Here is an 11,309-nt window from a genome sequence, read left to right on the forward strand (position 1 = left end):
AACCTAATTCAGATAAATAAATCAATCAAATCAAAAATATTCCACACTCAATAATTAAAAGCATTCATTTATGCTACTACTGTGCTCTTTTATATAAAATAAAATAAAATAAAATAAAATAAAATAAAATAAAATAAAATAAAATAAAATAAAACATATGATGTGCCCCCCATCAAGATATCTGTAATTATTTTAATTATGGGTTCAAAATAAAATTGCTACAAATATTAGGCAATTTCTAATAAAAGGAACAGAAATTAGAATATTTTTGACTTACCAGTATAGTTGAAATCTTTGTAAAAGCCTGCATGTTTCTCTGCAGTAGTGCTTTCTGTTGATAAAGTGTAGTAGGATACAGTAGCACTTTCAAATCAAGGCTCAGATATGGAGTATTTTGCTCCCTCTTTTATATAGAAGAGTAAAGGTGTATTTTGATTCCATACTGACGTAAGCCACCAACATTTTCCCTAAACAATTTTACATACAACAAAGTACTTGCATGCAGAATCCCTGCTCTGTTTATTTACATAATGGAACTCAAAGGTAACAAATGAATATTCAATGGCTGCTAACTGTCTTCTAACTCCTGTGCTACAGTGTGACCTTTGCACATTATCAGCAAAAAATAAAAATAAAACAAACATTGTGTACAAGTGGAACATCACCACTGTAGTCATGATTCTAAGACTATATGAACTCATAGCAGGTAAAAGTGAAAACAACACTGAACTTACATCTATTTTTTTAAATTACCTAATATCCAGTTCTATTTCTTCTTAAGTGTAGAAAACAATTTGTAAGTCATTATTCTTGTTGGCAATAACAGATCACAATGATGAATGAGGGGAAAACACTTAAGGGACAGTGTAAAACAAATAATCATTAAAAAACATTATTGTTCTTTAATAGCATCATGGCTTTGCAAAAGTGCACCTAAAGAAACCACAGAAGTCATGGAACAATATCCTTTAGACTTTGAATCCAAGGATGCACACATCATCACACCATCTCATGATGTGTAATGAATGGGTGGTGATTTGTTCTTGTTTTGCAGCCACAAGACTTTGGAAACTTAAAGTCAATGAGACAACAGTAAGCTTTACATTGTATCAGAAAACTGATGCATAAAATATCCATATAACAAATCAACACCTGGAAAGATTAAGCAGAAATGGTTTTGAAATTACCAAGTCATAGTTCAGGTTTTAACCCAGTTAAGACACCTTGGTTGTGTATAAACAAAAGCAAAAAATTAATCAAGTATCTGATACATGTTGTAGAACATTGGCCCAAAAAGGGCCACTGTAAAACCCAAACAAAGGTTCTACAGATTGCTTCCAAAGTGTTTTTTTTTTTTTTTTTTTTTTAAAGATTAAGTTTCCACATCTATTGTGTTTTGTTGTCACCTAGGGTTATTTATTTATTTATAGAAGTTATTAAGAATGTTATTTAAGCCCTGATAAATGTAAACATTTAATTGAAGAAGGGTGTTATTCTTTTTTGCATGACTATCAAATTTCTGATAAATAATAAAAAATCAACATGGGTATTTTAATGTTAGAACTGTTATTATATTTTAAAGTTTATTGTTAACATCTCTGACACGATGGTTCCATCACATTTGTGTGTGTAGGAGAGAATTCTCTGTGTAAATGGAAATGTTTTATTGCCAGGATCTCCCAGCAGCAGGAAATCACAATGATGAGTCATTTTCTTCTCTCTGTTCATCATGGTTTTAACTATGAGCTATACCAGATAACAGACAAGCTGTCCTTACTTTGTATAGCCTCCCTGAAAAACAATATACAAAACAGTCTGCAAATAGCCTGCAGTAATTTGCCGATTATCACATTGTTACCATTACCAAAATATGTTTGAAAAATCACCCATCATTGTTGCAGTTTGCAACAGAGTAATAGTCATCAGACTGTGTATCGTGGTCTCACAAAGTGTTTTATTAAAAAGAATATATAAGGAAGTCAGCTTCTGAACACATATTATGCAAAATTCTACCTTAAATACAGTGCTGTGCAAAGGTATTTAACGTCCCCTGACATTTGATATATAGGATGCTTATTATAATAATTTTAACATACCCTTTTTTATACAATAGAAGAAGTGTTCATACATAGTTTTACTGTACTAGTCAAAAGTTATAACACACTTTCTCCTTCAGTGTTTTTTCTTTATTTTTATTATTTTTAACATTGTACATTAATACTAAAGACATCCAAACTATGAAAGAATATGTATGGAATTATGTACTAAACAAAACACAGTAGTTTGTTACACTCATAACATTCTTTCTTCAGATTCATAAGGTAGTCCTGGTAAATAAGATAAATTCTGATAAGACGCAGATTTTGCTTATCAGCCCAAAAACCAGTACACAGAAGCTCCATCATTTTAACCTGCATTTAGATACATTTAACTACTAGTTCAACGATAAAAGACCTGGAAGTTATTTTAGACAGCAACTTGTCTTTTAAAAATCACATTAACCATGTTACAAAAACAGCCTTAGAAATATTGCTAAGATAAGAAGCTCCCTGAGATCTCAAAACTCTGGACTTCTAAGGCGTGGACTTCAAAGTCACTAAAGGCGGTAGAGCATTCTCACATCTAGCTCCTAAACTTTGGAATAGTTTTCCTGACAGTGTTCGGGGCTCAGACACACTCTCCCAGTTTAAGTGCAGATTAAAAACTTATCTCTTTAGCAAAGTCTAAACATAAAACACATCACATCATATCCTTGTGCTCCAAAACATGCACATTATCAACTTGTGCTGTTAATATCATGAACAGCAGCTACGCTAATTCCTCTCCATTGCTTCTCTTTCTCTCTCCATCCCGAGGCATCCTGAGTTTGCTCCATCCCCAGTCTCCTCCCACCTCATGAAGATTGTGGACCTATAAAGAAGAAGATGCCTTCAAACATTGCGAACCATCTAGAGATGTACCAGTGCCAATTGGATCCCACTTCATGTGGAGTTTGGACATTGGACCTCCTTCAGTGTTTAAAGGCTCTGATCCAATATCCAATCCAATACACAAGAGCAAATCTATCTCTGAAATAAAATTAAGATTATAAATCCTAGGCCTAGTTACAGCCCTGATTTTTAAACCCCATTAAAATGCTGTGGTAGGACAAGTGGGCTATTTGAAAGCACAGCAAGTATTTTTATTTGGGAAAAGTAAGATAAAATACACAAATTAATACAGATAAATGGACATACAGTGAGGAAAATAAGTATTTGAACACCCTGCTATTTTGCAAGTTCTCCTTCTTAGAAATCATAGAGGGGGCCTGAAATTGTCATTGTAGGTGTCATCGTAAAACTATTTATTTGTATGATACAGCTGCAAATATGTATTTAAACACCTGTCTATCAGCTAGAATTCTGACCCTCAAAGACCTGTTAGTCTGCCTTTAAAATGTCCACCTCCACTACATTTATTATCCTAAATTAGATGCACCTGTTTGAAGTCGTTAGCTGCATAAAGACACCTGTCCACCCCATACAATCAGTAAGAATCCAACTACTAACATGGCCAAAACCAAAGAGCTGTCCAAAGATACTAGAGACCTCCACAAGGTTGGAAAGGGCTACGGGGAAATTACCAAGCAGCTTGGTGAAAAAAAGTCCACTTTTGGAGCAATCATTAGAAAATGGAAGAAGCTAAACATGACTGTCAATCTCCCTCGGACTGGGGCTCCATGCAAGATCTCACCTCGTGGGGTCTCAATGATTCTAAGGAAGGTGAGAAATCAGCCCAGAACTACACGGGAGGAGCCGGTCAATGACCTGAAAAGAGCTGGGACCACCGTTTCCAAGGTTACAGTTGGTAATACACTAAGACATCATGGTTTGAAATCATGCATGGCATGGAAGGTTCCCCTGCTTAAACCAGCACATGTCCAGGCACGTCTTAAGTTTGCCAATGACCATTTGGATGATCCAGAGGAGTCATGGGAGAAAGTCATGTGGTCAGATGAGACTAAAATAGAACTTTTGGGTCATAATTCCATTAAACGTGTTTGGAGGAAGAAGAATGATGAGTACCATCCCAAGAACACCATCTTTACTGTGAAGCATGGGGGTGGTAGCATCATGCTTCGGGGGTGTTTTTCTGCACATGGGACAGGGTGACTGCACTGTATTAAGGAGAGGATGACCGGGGCCATGTATTGCGAGATTTTGGATAACAACCTCCTTCCCTCAGTTAGAGCATTGAAGATGGGTCGAGGTTGGGTCTTCCAACATGACAATGACCCGAAGCACACAGCCAGGATAACCAAGGAGTGGCTCTGTAAGAAGCATATCAAGGTTCTGGCGTGGCCTAGCCAGTCTCCAGACCTAAATCCAATAGAGAATCTTTGAAGGGAGCTCAAACTCCGTGTTTCTCAGCGACAGGCCAGAAACCTGACTGATCTAGAGAAGATCTGTGTGGAGAAGTGGGCCAAAATCCCTCCTGCAGTGTGTGCAAACCTGGTGAAAAACTACAGGAAACGTTTGACCTCTGTAATTGCAAACAAAGGCTACTGTACCAAATATTAACATTGACTTTCTCAGGTGTTCAAATACTTATTTGCAGCTGTATCATACAAATAAATAGTAAAAAAATCATACATTGTGATTTCTGGATTTTTTTTTTAGATTATGTCTCTCACAGTGGACATGCACCTACGATGACAATTTCAGACCCCTCCATGATTTCTAAGTGGGAGAACTTGCAAAATAGCAGGGTGTTCAAATACTTATTTTCCTCACTGTATGTCAAACTATAAAATGTAACCAGACTAAAAATTTTAACCCCATGGTTCTTGGGAGATTTTGTAGACTAATGTGTACCTATAACAATAGAAAATTGTCTCTTTAAAAAAGTATGATGCGTCAGATAAGGGAATTGCATCAATCAATTAAATATACCTCTAATAGATGAGTATGTTTACTTTTAATACTTTAGTACATCCAAAAGCAAGTAATTTTACTGAAGTACAAGAATGGTACACTTCATCCAAAACTGACTGTTTTTGGTTTGTAACAATGTTGAACTAAGTTGTATCAGTGGGTCAAATAGTTAAAACTAAAAGCTAAAATAATATTATATCTAGCTAGTCTGGTAGCCAACTTCAGCTTCAAAGCTTAAGATAACTTATACTTATATCTCTCTGGGTAAGTGATCCTAGTTGTCTTAGCTAGCCTACTGCTGATCTTCTTCTTCTTCTTTTTTTTTTTTTTTTGTTTCAAATTTGTTCAGTTTCCACAGCCTTTGCTAAATGAAGAAGTATTCTGCAGACATTTTAACTTGCTATCCTTTTTAGGTTAATTTCCATAAGAATAACACACTTGAAGTGAGTCACAGAGTCTCTTCCTCCCAATATATTATAGGAAAAGGTCGACCCTGCCTTTCCTTATTTAGAAAAGGTACAATAAGAACATTCAACAACATATGACAATTTGTAAAGCATACAATTCTTTTACGCTAGGTATTAGTTTATGACAGTGGATCTTCATGACAGATATTTTCATGTTTCCAAACAGAGGTTTTTGACGTTGATAGAGATATAGAGAGCAAATTCACAGCTCATTTGCTATTTTTGGGAAAATAAACTGCCACGGTCACTGATAATAGCGCGAACTTTGTAAAAGCGTTCAGAATGTTTTAAGCTGATGATGAAGCAGAGAATGATGTAGACCAGAGGTGGGAAGTAACGGAGTACAAATACTTCGTTACTGTACTTAAGTAGATTTTTCAGGTATCAGTACTTTACTCCACTATTTATTTTTCAGACAACTTTTTACTTTTACTCATTACATTTTTACACAAATATCTGTACTTTTTACTTCTTACATTTTCAAAACCGGCTCGTTACTTTAGTTTTAATCCACTGATTTGGTGAAATATTTTATTTTTATTTTTCACTGCGCGCTGATTTCAGCCGAATAACTGATTTCCTGTTACTGCGCGTCTTTTTCAATCCGCTGGTGTATAAAGTCCTGACTCTCAGTCTTTACGAAGATAAGAATCAGCAGGCAGAAGGCAGTGAAAAGTTTGGGGTTAACGTGGATGAGACAGAGGGAGTCAGTGATGTAAACATGACTGAGAACAGACACATTCATGATCATCATCATCTTTTCTCTGCTTGTGTTCTATATGTGGATCTTCAGCCTGGGCACATTCATTAGGTAACAACATTTTTAATTAGTTTTGTATTTATATATATATATATATATATATATATATATATATATATATATATATATATATATATATATGGCTGTCAAAATTAAAATTATTGTAAACGGCATTATTTTATTAACACGCCATCAATTCAGTGCGCATTTCTGTTTTTACCATTTTTATAAAAATGTAAATACATACATAAATAAATAAATATAAAAGAGGTGAAATTAAAACCTTTGGCAAAAAATATACATTTATCCACGATGTCCCTTCTTTACTTAGATATAAAATAAATAAATAAACTCCAGATAAAAATATTTTTAATCAGTAAACTTTTGTTTTATTTCTGCGCCAAGTCTCAAATCAAACACCAAATCCGCCATGTTTTACACAATTTACCCTCTGGGTGGCGTTTTGTGGGTTTTTCCCTCATAATGGTGACACGAACTTAAATTACTGTCTTTATTGATCGTACAGATAAAAACGATACATCATTCAAATCTGTAAAATGTCTATGATTATATATATATATATATATATATATATATATATATATATATATATATATATATATATATATATATATATAAAATATAAAAGCTTCCTGACTTGACTTGAAGAGGTGCAGTTTCTCCGGTATCACCTCATTAACTGTCCGTGTGGAAACATAGCAAAGGCTCTTAATGATGTCCACACATCTCTGCACTGTTATAGCCTTTATATTTATTCACTGTACATATTATACTATTTGCACGATTGCTACTTTTTGCACCTCTGGTAGATGCCAAACTGCATTTCCTTGCTGTGTACCTGTACAATGCAATGACAATAAAGATCAAACTATCTATCTATCTATCTATCTATCTATCTATCTATCTATCTATCTATCTATCTATCTATCTATCTATCTAATTAATATGATCCAGTTAACAGCTAAAACAGGTAGAAGTAATAACTACTTTTTACTTAAGTACATGTCAGAGCCAAGACTTCTTTACAATTCACTTAAGTAAAAAAGTTTAATCAGTACTTCAACTTTTACCCGAGTATTTTAAAACATGAGTATCTGTACTTCTACTTAAGTAAAGGATGTGTGTACTTTTGCCACCTCTGATGTAGACGAGGACGAGGTCATATTTACGGAATTGCACAAAGTTTTACGAGATGACAGCAAAAGGTATGTTCTCCCTCCACATCACCGGTGTGCAGCCCACACATGTCTTTTGCCCTAATATAACTTATTTCTATATTATCTATATTATCTATATTACACCTGTTACACCTGTAAGGCGTGAAAGAGATACAAGTAACGCAAAAGTAACGCAAAAGCAATACAGTGGAACCCGCTTATCTCGACCTCGGTTAACTCGACAACCCTATTAAGTTGACATTTTTGAAGTGGAACGGCCAAATTCTCGCTTTGTCTAAGCATTTTTTATCGGTTATATCGACTTTTCCATGTCGCTGTACCCTGATATCTCGAGCACAAGGGGGGAAAAATTTGCCATTTAACGTCGGTTATCTCGGTGCAGCCGCAGAAGAACTTGCGAAAGTGGCGGAAAAATCAATCCTTACAGATGCTACAGGTGTTGTATTGTATACTGGTGAATCTCTGCTGTTAGTTAGTGCTAGTGTTCGTAGAGTGGAAGTTTAAATAGGAGCTGGTGATGATGATAAACGAGCACCATATGTGCGCGATTGAATCCGGGAGCTTCAGAAAGCGGCGAAAGCACCTGACACGCTGAAGGGGGCCGAAGGGGGCGTGGCAGGTGGATTCCTGACAGTTAACAAACATGTACTGTATGTACATTTTTATAGCATGCCTTCATCAAACAAATCGCGGCAATGCTGTTGTGTAAAAAACCCTTCAAAAACACGTGCATGCACATTCTCATTTATTTACGCACATCATGTACATAAAAAAATTTCAAGCACGTTAATATACTGCCGCCATATTGATTTTCGTTTATCTCGATCATCGGTTATCTCGATGCTTTTTGGCAACCCCCAAGGACATCAACATAACCGGGTTCCACTGTATAACGCATTACTTTCCATAAAAAGTAACTATGTAACGTAATAAGTTACTTTTTTGGGGTAACTCAATATTGTAATGCATTACTTTTAAAAGTAACGTTGCCCAACACTGGTTGTCTGTCTGTCTGCACTGTCTGTCTGTACTGTTTTTTGTCTGCACTGTTTGCACTAGGTTGCACTCGATGCACTTTATGTAGCTTGTATTGTGTTGAAGCTCTATGTTGTTGTTTAGTGTATCACCGGGGTTCCGGAGGAACGTTGTCTCATTTTTACTGTGTACTGTGTACCACTGTGTATAGTAGAAATGACAATAAAAGCCTCTTGACTTGACTTGATTTAACAAATTATCTGAATGAATGTCAAAACTAAGGTGTAAACTGAGAGAGAGATAGTTGTCTGAGCCAGGATGGCTACTTCCCTTGCATGTTCTGTTTTTACTTATCACCTGAGTGCTTTGGTCTTTTTCTGCCCCCACGAATGTGTAAAAAAACACAATGTTGAACTTGATGGGTGCAGCACCGAAGATTACTGCTGTCTCCAGGTCTTTGCTGGAGAAAAGTTTACAACATATAATTACATTTAATTAGTAGTAGAAATGGATTCATGAGAAATACCAAATCTTTGAAGATGCAAGCTAAACAATCTGTCCACATTGGCCTACATGGGAAAGTTACATTCAGGAGTGATGGTTGATTTAGTGTTTAGTGCCTTTAATATCGTCTAATGCCTTTAAATGCCTTAGATTAACCATAGAAAAATGTTTGTCATATTATAATAATCATGTGTGTGTGTGTGTGTGTGTGTGTGTGTGTGTGTGTGTGTGTGTGTGTGTACGTAGGTACGTGTGTGTGTGTGTGTGTGTGTGTGTGTGTGTGTATACGTAGGTACGTATTCTACAGGCAGTACAGCACTTTAAGAAGGTAAAGTTGGTTTTAAGTAATTTGCTAAAGTAATTTAACCTTGCTTGCTTTTTTTAACACATATTTTTATTTTGTAACCAGAAAGAAATGTGCAATGCATTATCACAAACCACCTGACAAAATGAGAACATGAACTTTGAATATTAACCCTTGACTCAGCATTACTTTACCATCATTTACATGTCTGTATTTTGTACATTCATCAAGTTCACCCAACCCGAACACTGATTGCTGGCGATGACAAATAAGCCAGGCCAGGAAGGAGATTCCAGAATTCCAGTTGCATAACCAACCAAACCTATTGGTATACATGTTGTCACATATACATAATGTTCAAATATCAACTATCCTATCCTGCCTTGAGCAAAGCAGAGAAAAGTCATACTAGATTATAAATATTAAAAAGTTTATTTACTTATTTTTTTGTCTGTTTATTATTGTTATTATTATTATTATTATTATTTTTTTTTTTTCTTTTTATTTATCATGTTTTGAATGATACTCAGTCATACAGTAAGTGACCTGCAGCTGTACACTGCTATGTATTCATGCTATCGGTAACTAGTTACAGTGGTGTTTCCCCATCATAATATTCATCTAAGGAAAAACCCAATGTGCATTGTTATTGTCATTGTAAGATGCAGAGATTTCTCATATTTCCTTTTTACGGGCATTTCTAAGGGGGCAAGTTACATTCAGGAGTGATGGTAGGGCTAGTAGGGCTAAATATATATAGTCTTACTTTAATAAAGCTGAAGAAAATTACTTGACAGCCAAAATTTAACCTCATCTAAACACTGCAACAGTGACCGCAAAGACTGTTCATTTTCAACCTTCAGTGGAAGATAAATGTGTGTTATCTGCATACAAATAAAATTTGTCATGGCAACAACAAATAGATCTCAATAGATCTCATGGAAATAAAATCCATTTGACAAATTTAAATAAGTAATTTTGGTAAAAAGTTACATTTGAGATTTTTTTGTTTTGTTTAGTTTTTTTTAGAAAGAAGCAGTGCACATCAGCCATACCAGAAGCATTCAAGGAGGAGATGATAGCAGGAAGTTGTACAGAATGCTTATATAACTGTTTACATTGTACAGCACTAAATTTGACAACATATCAAGCCTGTTTTAAAGCAAAATATGATTTTAAATAAAGGTACTTACTGAGCCTGTTAGTATTGCATATGTTATTTTGTCATTTAGGCAGGCCTTTCATATTTCAACATCATTTATTTATTTATTTATAAAGAATTCATAGTCCATATTTGTTAGGTCTTTTCTCCCTGCTGCTACTGGACTTTGCAATCAGAGCTGCTCCCAGTGAACCAGTCACCAAAATATACACTGTTTTTGTGCTTTTAACTGTGCAATAATAACAATAACAACGTTTTTATTTAATAATAGTACAATAACACTCATTTTAAACCGTGTAATATTATCTATGTGCTATATGTTTAAAAGCGTAACTACTTATTGTTGGTCTCTTTTTCTTTTGTATTTATACATTGTAATGTATATACTTTTATTATGTCTCTGTTTTTTCTTTGCTCCTGTAACACAGAAATTTCCCCACTGTGGGACAAATAAAGGTATATATTATCTTATCATATAGCACTAGGGTTAATCGCTAAATAGAAAGTGGATGGTGCTAGCGATATAGATTTTTTACTTTTTATGTCCAGCTTAAATAATTTTAACTAAAAAGCAGAAAATCCTGACAATTCCACATATCGTGGGGGTAAATGAAGGATGGCAGAAATTAAGACATTAGTTAAAGTGTGCTGAAATAAGTAGAACAGTTAAATAGATCCTCTTCTTCTTTCGGCTGCTTCCATTAGGGGTCGCCACAGCGGATCAGTCGTCTCCATACCACCATGTCCTCTACATCTGTCTCTTTCACATCAACTACCTGCATGCCTTCCCTCATCACATCCATAAACCTCCTCCTTGGCCTCCCTCTTTTCCTCCTTCCTGGTGGCTCCATTCTCAGCATTCTTCTACCAATATACCCCATGTCCCTCCTCTGCACATGTCCAAACCATCTTAATCTCACCTCTCTCACTTTGTCCCCAAAACGTCCTATGTATTACACAGTGTTAAAGCTAACATATATCTCAATATATAAAGCTACTTAAAACTGCATTCCTTCTCATCTATA

The sequence above is a fragment of the Silurus meridionalis genome, chromosome 16, assembly GCF_014805685.1.
Source record: "Silurus meridionalis isolate SWU-2019-XX chromosome 16, ASM1480568v1, whole genome shotgun sequence".
Taxonomy (NCBI): Eukaryota; Metazoa; Chordata; class Actinopteri; order Siluriformes; family Siluridae; genus Silurus; species Silurus meridionalis.